Here is a 12,531-nt window from a genome sequence, read left to right as displayed (position 1 = left end):
AGGGAAACCCTTCCTTTGAGGAGATTTAAGTTTCCATCAGTCATGAGAAAAACTGTTCCCTCTGGAATATTAGAGGTAAGCTTGGAAGACAACGTTAAACAGAAATAAAATTCCAGATTGCTTCATTTTGAATTTCAGTCCTTTCTCTTTGGAGGGGTTATTGTTTCCAAAAAACACCTTGTTTTTTTTTTTGTTTGTTTTGTTTTTTAATTTTCTTGGCCTTTTCAAGTTTAGTGCATTGAATGTAATAGCCAAGAGTTTTGGATATGCAGCAGACAGGAGAAATATACAGCATCTGTCAATAGACAAACATACATATGTGTGTTATATAGAACATAAAACTTTGTGTTGTGCTGCTATAAAAGCAAAGCAATCTTGAGATGTTGCAGTACTGATTTTCCCTCTCAGTTATTTTGCTTTGACAAAAGAGGGTCAGGGATCCTTGCAGAAAGTTGTTCCACAGATAGCTTGTGAGATATATTTAGAAAAATTTTCATGCAAGTTCTCTGCCACTTTCATAATCTGGATAAGCCTATCTTCTCCCCACAGTATCTGAACTCTGCTCCTGTGTCCGTAATGTGCAGTTCAGGCATATGCTATTTCACTCAGATTTCTTTTCAATGATTCTGCAAATTACGTTCTGATCTTTCTTAAGACTAGCCTTAATTCCCTTGATCCTTGAGCTGTGGGCAAAAGTCTCTGTTCTGGTAAGCTGTCAGTGATGTGTGGCTATCAGTGACTATGCCTTGCCCAATTCAATAAAAGCTGAATCTTGCATTCTTCTTACATGGCCTGACAGGGTTACGAGTTACTTTTGGGGATGGGTGTCTCTAAATAAATATTTTCTAATGCCACCAGGGTCTCAGCTCCATTGCACATGGACACCTGGTGCCATTTGAGATGCCCTGGGGTTTTCCAGTTGGCCTCCAGTTGCTGCTTGGCATGGCTCCCCCAGTGGCGTGGGTGCCCTGCAGGTCCTGAAGGATGTTTGCTGTCACCAGGTGGACAGGCTGGGCTCCTTAATGCCTTTCAAAGGGCACCGGGCACCTACTGGGGTTATCTGAATCCACTCCTAGTAGTCCAGCACAGTTACCTGCTGTCAGCCAAAGACTTCATAGAGTTACGGGATTCAGAGAAAGAGCTGTCCTCAAGCAAAGGAACATTTCCGTGGTAAATTGCCCCAAAATGGGATTTGTGGCATAGCAAAATGCCAGCCATCCTCACTTCTCCAGGTATTGTGGGATGTTCCGTGCTGTTTGAGAACAGCTCTGCTCTCTGCATCTCTGAAGTCACTGCAAAGTATTAAACAGCATAGAGAGAGCACTGTACGGCTTCCTTTACGGAACTGATTCCTAAATATTTGCTTTGGAAGAAAATAGCCTGGTTGTTTAGTAAAAAATGAAAATGTAATTTACTTCTCCTTTGATCAAGCTGAAGTCAGTCACATGACAGGAGTGCTGCTAACACACACTGTGTAACTGCTTTTGTCTATTCCCACTAGGCAGGCAGAGATTGCTTTCAGTAGCGAGGCATCCCAGCGCTTGGGCGTGGTACAGAGGAGGGTTCAAGTAATGAGCAAGCTCTCATTTCTCTCAGAAGACCTGGCAGAAGGCCCCGTCTGTTCTTTAATTACATTTCAACAGCTGTTTTTTATATATTTGTGTTTCCTTATTCAAACGTGGCTTATGAAGAAAAAAAATAGCAAAAGATGAGCATGCTTTTAACCAAGAAACACAAAACTCTGCAACACAAGAAGCTGTCATGGAGTAGCCAAAATCTTTCCAAGAAAAATTATTTCCTTCCCAGACCCACGTCAGTGTTGATGCCACTATGGATGTGGTGGAAACTAAACAGAGCAGGTTGGGATCAAAGAGCTATAATCCATATTGACTTGCAAGGAATCAGACATTGTTAGTTATCAGTCTGTCACATTGACAGTGAGGTAATAGCCCAGCATGGTGGTACCCACAGGGTGAATGGAGAGGAACAGCTCTGCAGGACATTCAGGGGGCCTTCGTCCTTAGACATCAGCTCCTGGATCTCAGCTGTAGAGCTGTGCTTGGTTTCAGGGGAGTGAACTGCAATGCTGTCACACATGCATGCCCACACCTTCCCCCAGACATCTGCTTCCAGCTCAGCAAGTCCATGGTGAGGCAGGGAGCTATAGCTGTGACAATCACCTCTCCTCGCAGGGGCAGCCCCCTGTCCCAGCCACCAGAGCCCACGTGCTATGTCCCCTCAAGGTTGTGTCAGGAAAGCTGCCAAGAGGTGCTAAGGACCCTCCAGAAGATTTCTTCAAGATCGGTCACTGGCAGACCAAGCTTCTCCTCGTTATTTTGGTGATGTGAGCTAAGGGGGAGGTTTCCCTACTGTGCTGTGATGATAGTCTTTGCTCCACTGAGGGGAAAACTGGAAGAGTTCATGGAAAACCCCATGTGCAGAGGCAGACTTTTGCATTACTGAAAAAGAAAAGAAAGGTTCACCTTCCTTGGGCAACCTCAGACTCTAAAGAGAAGGACTGCTCTGCTTTGCTGATGCAATAGAGGTTGTCTTGTTCCGTATGTCACATCTGTCTTGTCCCTTCTTCATTGCCCAAAGCTGTAAAAATGGGCATGTAGGGATGACAAAAGGTTCATCTTGTCTCCAGCTCTGGTCAGAAGCATATGCTTAAGAGAGGTGTGTAAGCCTTGGCACTCATGGCCTTTCACAGCTTCTAGCTGTCAGCAGTGTAGGGATTTCCTTGTCTGGAAATTGCATGTAGACTATTGTGCTTAGTAGACAGTAAGACATGCTCTTAGTGAACATGTTTAAACCCCTGTGAATTAATTTATAATTTGGCTTCTACAGCATCCTGTGGCATAAGTTCCACAATTTAATTATAAGCTTTGTGAAAAAGTCCTTACTGAGCTCATTACAGAAATGCTACCTGATATTTTTTGTTGTTCTTGTGCTGTGAGAAATAGTGAATAGTTGTTGCCCTCACCTCCTTCACCCTATTTATAATTTTAGAAATCTCTTTCATACCTTTCCTTCCAACAAGCAGAGCACATGCAGAGTCTTTCCTGGTCACCAAGAAGAGGACAAAATAGAATACAAAGATCTCTGGAATATGTGTGGAATAGTTAAAGCAAGGTGCTGTACATATCTACTTGTGTACATAATCTGTGCAAAGGGAAATTACAAAATTGAGAAGGCTCAGTTATCTTAGTTAAAAAGCAAAGAAACAATATGTTTAGACTCCGTTGAGACTATGTAGGCAAAATAAGAGGACAGAAAGTCCTAGTCTCTGTTTCCAAAAAGGCTAGCTGTGGAACAAGTTTAGGACCAAGACAGCCAAGTTTGGACTAGATGTTTCCTACTGAGGAATGTGGTGGATAATAATACACTCCATTAGAAGTGGCTTCCAGCCCAAAGGGAATAATAAATGCAAGAATATGGTTGTCTCCTGAAAACAAAGCTGGTACTACACTCAGAAACATAGTTGTTAATGAAATGCATCAAAACTAAAAATAACTTAGAAACAAATGTGCCAAAGTGTCAGAATCAGCTGGTGAAAAATAAGTACTGGCATTAAAATCAAGTGCATTTCTTGTGGGAGGTAAGCGAGTAACTCCATCTTCAGAAGAGCCTAATATAAAACCTCTCAGAAACATTTGCCTCTGTTTTTGTTTAAAGGGATATGCTTAAGCACAGTTAACTTACAGTTCTTTGCTTTTGTTTGCACAAGTGAAAGCAACATATGTTATTTTATGAACTGCCAGACATCACGGCAGAGGAACGAGCTCTGCCCCCACAGTGCAGAAATGGAAGGGGCTCCAGTGCTTACCAGTAATACCCAAAGCACTGCCGAAAGGAGATGAAGAGGACACACAGCTTTCATGGCATATCCTTTCTCATTCAGGGCACGAATGCCACTGAGCCTACAAAATGCCCAGACCCTGCAATGCCACAGCCTAGATAAAGGTGAAGATGCAGGCAAGGTATCACAGTGCTATAGCTGTGTTTTGTCCTGGGTGTTTTTGGATTAATTTCTAAAACAGATTGTTAGTCCCTGCAAAAAAAAATATCCAAGTATCCAGAGCAGATTTGGATCTGAACATTGTAAACTGCTCGTTCGAAATAACTGTAATGGATTGCTTTTGCTAACTTAGCATGACACCAACCTTTGGACTTTCTTTCAGTTCTCATTCCTTTTTAGCTTATTTGTGGAAACTTATAATTAGATTTTTCTTTTCCTTCTTCTCCCCCCACCCCAGCTGATAAAGTGCCATAAATCCTGGACATCATCCATGAGTGCAGTCATTTATGAATTTTGCTATTTTTTGCACATTGCACCATATGTAAGACAAACTAACTTAGAGGCACAGTTTCTTATTCCTGGCATGCAGGAGAGTCACTGAGAGATATCATATGGTCTCCTGGCAAAAGTACAAAGTGGCTCTTGTTGTTTGATCTACTGTCTTAAACTTAAATGCAAAATCTGATAATTGGGTCAGGCAGGAGAAGAACCTTACTAATAAAGCTCTTTTCATTTCCTTTTCCTATATTTCCTCTTTTCATCTTTTCTTTCTCTCTTTCTTGGTTGGTCCAAGGAGCTGGAATCAGCTGTTAGCAAAAGGGTTAGAAGCAGAGCTTGGCTTATGGAATTGCATCTTCTCCTCAAAATCCCTCTCTGCCTGTCATCCTTCAGCATAAGCTGCTCTCTGACTTCCCTGCCAGTGGATTTGCTTACGTTCCTGGACTTGCTGTGAATGTTTTCTTAGAAATGTCTCGGTCTTTACAAAACTGGAATCACTGAATGCGTAGTAAGCATTCTCCAAAAGCACCCCCTCTTTAAAAACAAAAATTGTGTAGGAATCTCTTTTTCATCTAGGAGTCTCTTCTATGCTGCTTGTAACAAAGACAGAGGCTTGTACTCCCAAGGATACACAAGCTAAAAGGACCCTGAGCTTTCTTTGCAAGTCAAACGTCTCCATAATACAAGAAGCTGAGACCTGAGCACTCACTCAGTTGAGTGGTTTTTTAAGCAGTAATAGGGAGCTTTTGTTCTCAGCTAGGAATAGCACAGCAAGAACACTTCATGGTTGGTTTCATAGGTGGAATTAGATACTCCATGGTTGCCCACGTAATGGAATTGGCTGCATTTCTCTCCATGATTTTGCCTAAATTTCATCAAAAAATATGAAATCTCCATTTTGAAATAGCCACCAGCGCATTTTGGAAAAGCCCTCGGGATTCTCCAGCAACCAAACGTCCGCGGACCCCGCCTCTGCAGCAAGCAGCCTGCCAGCATGGGAGGTGTCTGCCTGCAGCTTCGTCTGCTGGGTGGCCGCTGCTCCAGACCCATCAGCCTGACGTGATTGCCACAAAAGTGCTTTAAAGTCACACAAGAGAAAGTTGCAGGAGCCGGTGATTGTTGGCCAGCAGCGACTGAGTAAGTGTTTTAATTGATCGCTGAGCCCCAGCTCTAGCATGTTTAGCACACAGGCTGAGAGCTATGGAAATGATCAGTTTCACACTATTGCTTTTAGTATAATATGAATTGTCATTCTACTTACTGTGCTCTTAGACCTGTGACTTTCCTCCCCATCTCACCTCCAGGAGTCTTGGGAGTTCTTTTGAGTGCAGGAGACATATTTGACAGTTTGGTGAAAAAACAAGTTATGGTATTTTTCTCCTCGGATGTTGAACGCAAACACAGAAGCTCCCCAGCTGTGACGAGGAAAAATGCTCCAAAAGCTGTTTCTCTCTAGCCAGTTGGGTATAGAGCAGGCAAGATTTTGTGGGTGTAGCTGTGCCAGCACCCAAAACTGCATCTTGGCTGGTGAATTTATGGGAGAAATTGCCCAGTTGGACTCCTTACAAACCAAATTGCCTTGCCAGATAAGAATTCCCAAATAATTCCTTGCTTGGGACAGAAACTTTCCTTAAAGAGCAATGACAACAATAACAACAGCAAATAACCTCTAGAAAACACATACTAAATAATGTGTATTGGAAGAGTATATTTTTAGCAAAGATCAGCTGTACTACATTTTCACTGTGCATTCCAAGTTGAGCCTTAAATTCCGCATCTTGATCTGTAGAAGGGACACTGGAGCAGCTGGGCAATTTCATAAAAGAAAACATCAGAGCCAGCAAATATAGAATACTTGAGTAGAAAATAAAATTAAAAAGCTGTAAGGCTCCCTCAAGATATGTGCTGAAAATGGAGTTCAGGAAGAACATGGGGTTTTGCGGTTGTTAAATAAAAAGGCAGAATAATAATGCAGGGGCTATGGGGTAATTTTTAATTGTTCCCAAAACACTTTTTTCCTGCCTTTCTAAGTTGGAGAAAATTAGACAAACTCATGCAGTGAGGAGATAAGAACACAAGCAAGGACTGTCAGCAGGGCTTCTGGGTTATTTCTACTTTTGGCAGATATAAGAGTGTGCATATCCTTGTCCATTTTGTGTGATGACTTAGGCCTTTTGCAGGTTTGATATTTGGTCAGGGGACCAGCTCACAGTGCCAATTTTCCCCAAGTATCAGCATGAAGGCCACTGTGTTAAAGCACTGTCAAGCCTCAACATTGCTCACTAGGGAATGTGGAAAGGGCAGTCGAGTGTCATGACATCACTGAACGTCTTTATTGGCCCCCATTTTGCATCCTAACTTCATCCTGCTCCTACTTTGATTGCCAGGAGTTACTTCACGTCACATCTGTAAAGGAATGTACAATCCTGATGATGAGTCTAGCATATAATACCAATAACTAATGGCTACCTTGTGGCATGCCTTCTCAGTCATTTTACAAACCAAACACCTCCAAGTAGGTCACTGCTAGAGCTGGATGAACTAAGGGCAGCAGAAGATGCTGGTGTTGCTCTATAAATCTCTGCACCCTTGTCTTTGACAAGTATCTTGTCGTCTGTCATTTGGGGTTAATTGCACTGTTACTGACCTCTCTTCTAGTTAAAATAGCTGTATCGTTAGTGGCAAGAAGAGCAGCACATTACAAAGCAGACAGATGTGTGGTGGGCTGGGGCCAGACCTGGCAGGATCCTCAGGCAGGGAGATGAAGTCGTGGACAGGAGCCCCAGACCACCCTGGGAGCAGTGCCCAGGATTTTACACTCCCAGGAAAGCCTGGGAAGCTTTGGAAGCTTTGCACATCCACCCCAAGCCATAGAGAAGCACAGATGGCTCACGTGTAAGAGGGACTATTGGTCTTGATTTTGGGATCACCCAAGAACCACCATCTTGCCAACTCCAGTGTCTGGCAGCTGAGGGAGGCAGACAGCTCCCAGACATCCCTCTGTCCTATCAAGGTTTTGGTGGTAAGGCAGAGGGTCAGAAGTGGTGGCACCCAGGGAGGGCTGACCACCAGGCAGGTGCAGCATGGGGCTTCGCAGCTCAAGGGATCCTTTGGGGGTGCCGTGGGCTGGAGCAGAACAGTGGCTTCCATCTTGGTTACACTGACATCCATCGCCCAAGACCACAGTCTCGCTGAGACCAAAAGTCCCCTGGCGGTGCTCCAGAAGGGCAGCACTGCCATGACTCCTTCTAACCGCAGCGGTCAGCTGTGCTGCAACCGCTGCACCGGTGGCTGTGGGCAGAGGAGGAAAGAGAGACAATAACAATTCTTGGTTGTGCAAAGCCTGCCAGGAATTGCATGGCTTCAATTATAACTGGCTTGTTTGGTTTGGTTTGTTTTTGTATCTTTTTTTATTATTATTATTGCTATTATTATTTCAGATTCACTGGTTCAGCGTTTAATTCTACCCAGAACTTCCTTTGTCTGGTTCCTTCTTGCAGACTTGCTGAAGATTGTCCAAACTTTTCAGTTGCATGTGTTTACTAAAAAAAAAAAATAACTTTTCAAAAAAAAATAACTTTTACTTGAAAGGGCAGACGCAGTAACAGTGTTGTTTTAGTTCAAAAATAAATGTGAACAAAACTACTCCTGACAGTTAACAAATATGAAATACACTTGACTTCTAGGCTATTAAACAAGAGCAGCAAAATGTTCCCAGCAGTTGCTTAATGCAATTACTTGATTAGAGCAAGGCATTTCATTTCCTAACCGCTACAAGAATAAGCAATATAGCTGTCAATAATTTTGCAGTGAGGTCTGAGGGCTGGTGGTCAGCCTTAGACCACATCTTTGCATGGTCATTAGTGCATATCCATCAATGCACCCAGCACAGCCTTAAGATTCTTGAGGGATTTCAGCAGTATGCGAATGACCTTTTCCTTCATCAGTTTCCAGGATGTTTTACATTACTGAATACGCAGCACATCGTAATGTTTTACATCAATCCTCCATTTAAGTCTCATGTTATTTTGCGACAGTGTGCAATCCTGTCTGCCTTTTGCATTCAGGGGTTGATGTGTAAGTGGGGTGGCTCCCCATCTGAAAGCACAGTCAATGAGCTGCAAGACCTCCAAATGTTTATACAAAATATGTACTCAAACAGGAGAAAGAGGGATTTGTCTTTCCGTGACTAGGGTTGCAGCAAGGGCCTAAGTGAGAGGTGATGGTCAACCAGATGGTGTGCTCAGCATCTGGGGCAATGTTGATCCATGTCCAAATTGCTTAAAAGGTTCCAAGGGCAAAACTGGTTCCATCCCAAAAAGACAGCTTTCATCCCCTGTAATGTCTGCTGGTGAGCAAGGGTGGGTCCTCATTGGTATTTTAGTGTGATCAGGATTGCAGGTCTGAAGGGCATCTCTCTGTTGTCCCCCACCATGCTCTGGTGCGTATCATGGGGTGATCTCAGTGAGCATGGGCTGGGTCTCTTTCTGCTGAAGCACAACTGAAGAGCAGGGCCCAAGGGGGTCAGCTAGCCTCAAGTCTAACCTCAGCTGAATACTCTGAAACACAAGTAGAGTATTTGTCAGGTCTGTAGCACCACCGGTTTCTGTCTGCAGACCTACTGCTGCTGCCCAGCCTGACTTGCTACTGCGAACACAGCCAGAGCGTTACACCTCCCAGGTTAAAGAGCTACTGGAGCAGTGTGTATAAATGGGACGCAGTAAAAACGTCCATCATTTTTGTTTCAGTCACAACATGTGCAGCCCAACCCAGCACTAGAGCTAGGTGCTGGTAGCCCCACAGTGGGAGGCATAAAGAGCCAAAGACCATATGCCTACAAAACCATACGTGTGTGAAATCACTGAAGTCCCTTTCCCTTGTCTAGAAGGCATCTTTGTAGGTGTCTGTGGGGTGATGGAGCTGAGTAGTCCCAAGTCAGAAGAGAAAAATGCAGGAGCATTTTTGTTTCCATAAAAGATGGAATAGTTTCCCTCATTCATCAGTCTTACTTAAGTCATATTTATAAATACATTCTGTCTGTGTTACTGAAGGAGACATCTTGGCCATGTGTTCAAAATTATAAGTGTGAACTCATAGTGTTCTGTTGTACATAAATATTGTCTGCCACGCTGTCATTCCTCAGCTTTATATTGACGCCTTTAAACTCATTTATGGTATAAATTAATAATGCTTCCTCTTAAGAGAGCTAATTCCTGGGCTGAGTGATACACCATGCATGGATTTATTGAGAGGATGGGGTAGGATTAAAGGCAGGGTTTTTTCTCATCCCCTCTCAAGGTCCAGGTCACACGATGCAGGAAGAAACAGCCAGCCGTGCTGTAAGCTCTCCACCTCACTGAACTGTAGCACAACTGAAGGCATTCATCCCAAACAGGTGGATGGCTTATGAATTTGGGGGTTAACTTCCAAAAAAAAAAAAAAAAGGAAACAAGAGAGAATACATTGTGGCAAAATGAAAACCTAAAAAATACTAGCGAAAAATATTTTAGTTTGACCTGAATGTAAATTGTAAATATTTCAGTTTGGGTTTGGTTTAACAGTCTTTTATAACTTTCCTTTTTTTTTTTTTTAATGTAGACATGCCTTCAAACAAACAAACAAAAATTATCAAAATAAAGAGTCAAAGTATTCATTTTAAGAATACCTTAGTGACATTTAAAACATCCCATTTAGAAAATGTCAAAATTAAATTAACCACTTCAAAAAAATTTCCCCATTTTTCTGGACTGAATCTACCTCCAAATTTTATTCAAAGTCATGAAGTGTGGTTCATTCCCCTGAAAAACCATCTTTCACTGGAAAAAAAATCATCTTCAGCTCCATTCAGAGTTTTTCCATGATTTGAGAATTGGGGGTGTTTCCTGCCTTTTCTGCATCCTGCTGCACACAGACACTGAGAAGACCAACTTTCTTCCCCTGGGAGCAACTTTGTTATCTCTCTAAGGTATTACGATTTTGAGTGAACTCTCCTTTAGAAATAATGGTGGCTACTTGTAAAGTTGGATTTTTCTTGGCCAAGCCAAAGCACACAGTGAAGTTTAGCTTTTGCTAAGAATTGGGAATTTTTCAATATTAGGGCTACTGAACACATTTTAGGTAGATATGGAATGGAGAAGGCATCCACACAGAGGTTACCATTAACACACTTGCTAGCACACTCGTGGGACTGTTTGCATGCAGAGGGAGCTGGTGCCCATCAGCAATGCTGCAGCTGGTGTCCCTGCCCTGCTCTTCATCCTCCTGCCTTGTTCTTACCAGGGACTGAAATACTACACATCAGGTCTGGCGTGACAAGAGGGAGTTACAGCACCTCTGTCTGAATTCAGTGTGCTGACTGAGCGGGTGCTGGTAGGCGTGGGTGGCTTTCTGCAACCTTGAGACGTGGAAAGGCAAAACCACCTCTGGCCCTGATCAGCCTCTGGTGTGGCCCAGCACATGCACCCGCTGCCTTACCACACGCCAGAGCTGCTTTCTGATTTTACTTCAAAAGGAATTTGAGCACATTTACTGCCACAGTTGGGGAAAAACAATTCAGAAGCACTTTCCTTGATGTGTTATTTATTCTCCTACTTGGTGTATCAAGGGCAAAATTTTCTCTTCTTTCTCATCCTGAGCACAGATCAAAAGGAAAGTAGGTCCCATATTTGCTGTTTGCCTTTTAGGGATCTGGCCTTTATACGCATATACACAACAGTAATGCTTGCAGACTGTAGCTGAGAAAACTTCTGTTTGCAGTAGTTAGCAAACAGGTTAACGCAGCACTCGTTTCTCTGGAAAAGCAATGCCTGTGATTGCAGCCCTGGCCGTGAAGTGATGCTGCACTGCTGAGGTGGACTGTGGTCTTTGTGTTTGTGACTCTAGAGTCAGATGTGGTGGTGGTGGCAAAGTGTCTGCTTTTTTATTCATCCAGTTCCTGGGCCTGCAAGTAATTTACTGGCATGAGTAATTTCTCTGAGTTTGCTTTCATACATAAGTTTTTATAATATCAGACCCATATCTTGCATTCTTTGTTGAGTGCTACACTTCATATGAAACCAGTGGGGAGCTCAGGCTTGTACAGTATTTCTTTTCTCATAATCTTTCTAGAAATTTTGCAGTGTTATCATAGGCTTCAGTTTCTGTTTTTCTGTCTTTCTGCGTGTGTGCACATCCATATATCTGTGTGTGTGTGTATGCATACATATAGGTAATGTGTGCTTGTCTGAGTTTGTGTGCACCAACCAGCTAGGTGCAATGCTGTCTATTTTTCATTTGAAATTATGGAACACAAGTCCTACAAAGAGTTTTATATCATGCAAGAGGAATTCGTACCCTAGGAGACTGAATTCCCTGTTGTTGTATCTCACATAGTTTATCAGCTACTCCCATTGCAGATACGAGACGTGAATGTAGGAGAGATGCTTCATTTCCATTTCACATACCTGGATAATGCACATTGCAACTGCACAGTGACGGTGCATTAAAACCACTGGAATACAAAGCTGGTTGCAAGGGGGAAAAATGTTCCTTTTGTGAACAGAAACTGCATTTATTTTATTTTTATTTTTATTTATTATTTTTTTAAGAGGTTCTTTGAAGGAAACATCCCCTCCATTTCTGAAGCTGGAGATCTTTTGACCAGCGCTGCTGGGTGTCACGACATTCTCCCCATCCCCGGTCCTGTGCAGGGGCCCTGCAGCAGACCTCCCCCCAGCCTGGCACAGCAGCTCCCCACCCCAAAAAGCAAGCAGCGAGATGCTTTTGAAGTGCTGAAGCCCAGCCCATTTCAATTTTGGAGGCTTTTCATCTCTGCCTTTCAACCGTGGGGTGTGTGGGTGTATCTCCAAACACAAACAGCAGGGCTGCCCACGCAGCCCCACCAGCCGGGGAGCCGGACAGGGTCCCCAGCTCCCTGCGTCCCTCCAGGGGTTCATTCTCCCTTGTGCTAAGTCCGACTGGGAGAGGAGGAGAAAAATAATCAAAAAGAAAGTGACAGTCTGAAACTGCTGTAAATGTAAAGGGCGGTTGCTGTTTGGGGAAGCAGAAGGAAGGGGAAAAAAAAAAAAAAAAAAAAAAAGATATCATCCCGTTGGGTAGTAGTCTTAAGCAGACCAAATGGCTGGAGAAAAAGTAGGGGGGAGAGGGGAGAGAGAACAAACTAGAAGACTCACATGAGGAAATGCAATTGGATGTCAGAGTGAGGGCTTTGATGTTGGTGGAGGAGATTAAATGTC

The 12,531-nt window shown here is 43.3% G+C and overlaps 1 protein-coding gene across 7 annotated transcripts in view; it reads left to right on the top strand.

Annotated features, from left to right (window-relative positions):
* RUNX1 (RUNX family transcription factor 1) overlaps positions 1-12,531 on the top strand; it is a 169,911-nt gene that overhangs the window by 57,192 nt on the left and 100,188 nt on the right. The gene's annotated exons all lie outside the window — the stretch shown is intronic.

This window comes from Oxyura jamaicensis, chromosome 1 (assembly GCF_011077185.1).
Source record: "Oxyura jamaicensis isolate SHBP4307 breed ruddy duck chromosome 1, BPBGC_Ojam_1.0, whole genome shotgun sequence".
NCBI lineage: Eukaryota > Metazoa > Chordata > Aves > Anseriformes > Anatidae > Oxyura > Oxyura jamaicensis.
This window is presented reverse-complemented; position numbering and strand designations above follow the sequence as displayed.